Source organism: Austrofundulus limnaeus, unplaced genomic scaffold (assembly GCF_001266775.1).
Source record: "Austrofundulus limnaeus strain Quisiro unplaced genomic scaffold, Austrofundulus_limnaeus-1.0 Scaffold465, whole genome shotgun sequence".
Lineage (NCBI taxonomy): Eukaryota > Metazoa > Chordata > Actinopteri > Cyprinodontiformes > Rivulidae > Austrofundulus > Austrofundulus limnaeus.
The window spans coordinates 226,614-228,882 of NW_013952867.1; positions in this window are offsets into that span (position 1 = coordinate 226,614).

Consider the following 2,269-nt stretch of genomic DNA (forward strand, 5'->3'; position numbering starts at 1 on the left):
TTATACGAATAAGTATTACCTTCTTTGTTGAATAACTGATGTACACAAACAATACCTTTGTCAAACCAATTCTTAAGAAAAATAGATTTGTGTTTAAAACAAAGATTTTTGTTATTCCAAATATAGTATTTGTGGGGTGAAAAGTTACGTTTATGTATCAAAGACCATTTTAAAAGAAGCTGTTTGTGAAAATTAGAAAGTTTTATGGGAAGTTTTTCAATGTTATAATTACATTTTAAAAGAAACGACAAACCACCCCGTGCTTCAAATACATGTGTGGAAATAAAATTCCACAGAGAATTTGGATTTAGAACATATCTTTTGATCCACTTAATTTTAAAAACAAGAATTTAGAGTCTGAAAGTCTAATACATTAAACCCCCCAGAGCACAGCTTATTCATCATTACTTTTTTTTCTTCTTCCAGATAAAATTAAATAAAATTTTGTCCACTGTTGAACTGATGTCATTGGAAACCTCGAGCAGAACTATCATATACCAAACTGTACTATAAACTATATTATATACTGAGCTGGGCTCAGGTTGGGGTGGGCTGGAGTGCGACTTGTGACATCACAAGTGGTGGTGTTTGAAAACAGGTCATTTCAAGACAGAAAAATACATTTACTTATAGTAAAAATACATCTGAGTGCATTTTTTGGTGCTTGGACTGTTTTTAGAAGCAGTGCAGACCCAAATGTAAGTAAAAAAAAATCCTGAAAATAAGTGATTTTTGCATATTTGGTCTCCTTTTGAATGAATCTGAAAAATTACTTTTGTCAGATTAAAGTGGTTTCTGTGACCATTGTGGGTTATTCTCTCATTAAACGAGGGCTACCAACAAGTTTGTCCACGTGTGTAATTCATATGTCAGTCATTCTTTTATTAAAATAAAATAAAATGAATTCAAACTTTTCCATGTTAACAATCAACAGTCATTGCATGAAAATCACTACAAAAATTATCTCATTGCCACGAGATTTTATTGTTTTTATTCAATCTCACTACATGGGATACGCACATTTGTAATATTTTAATATGTGTTAATGTGTTCCCACATTGTTTTCCCCAATATTTTCTGCACAGTAACTTCAACCAGAACTTTTCTTTAAAAAAAACAACTAAGATTATTTTAGTTAATACAGTTAAAAAAATATAATCTATAAATAAACAAAACTGTCAGACTTTATATTACAAAGTTCTCCAAACACCTGATGGGTGTTCAGGTGTAATATGAGTTCATTTGGCATTATTGCATTTTTATATCTTTTTCAACAATAATGACAAAATATCTGCATTAATTAAATAATTTAAATGACACTTAAATTTTAGTCTAGATGTCATTTAAAGACCTGACTCAGTCCTGACTCCACCTGATGCCATCAGAAACAGCAGCACAAATAAAAACCATTTGTTTTTATTGAAAAACTCGATGTCCTGTGACAAACCTTACCCAGCTGGCTCCACCTGGTCTCAGCATGTTACACAGTCCCACAATGTTCAGTTTGTTCTGATGAAGAAACATAGTTGTCACTAAGAGTCCTCACTCTGTAAGACCAGCAGGCCCAGACTTGTTACCCAGCAGGGGTTGGACGTTCCCAGCAATCCAAAGTGTCCAACGCTTCAACTTAAAAAATACAAACGTTTATAGTTTAACCGCTATTAATAATCTCTATAAGTGCTTCACAAGTTGGAGCCAAACAGAGAGAAACTGAATACCAGGAATTACCAAACACTCAGAGAAAAATAAAAACCAGTTTAACTGGCTCCTGGATCCAAATGTGTGACTCTGCCACAGCAGACTCACACAGATCAGTCCAGTGAAGAAATAACCTGCACCTAACCAAAACTTAGACACCAGCACTGAGCCTGATACCCAGTCAGTTTCACTCTAACTCACATCTTCATGCAGGTGACCAAGGCTGTGTCTCAATTCATGGGCTGGGTCCTCAAGAGCATGTAGCCCAGCTGGGCCACATGGGCCACATCCTCCCTGTGCTGGGTAGGCTGCTCAAAACTGGGTTTAGCTCCAGTGTCAGCACTTACAGGTGCTGGTCATGATATTAGAATATCATGAAAAAGTAGATTTATTTCAGTAATTCCATTTAAAAAGTGAAACTTGTATATTATATTCATACATTACATACAAACTCATATATTTCAAATGTTTATTTCGTTTAATTTTGATGATTACAAATGCTAGTTCTATAGGCTACACAATCATGGGGAAGACTGCTGACTTGACAGTTGTCCAAAAGATGACCATCGAC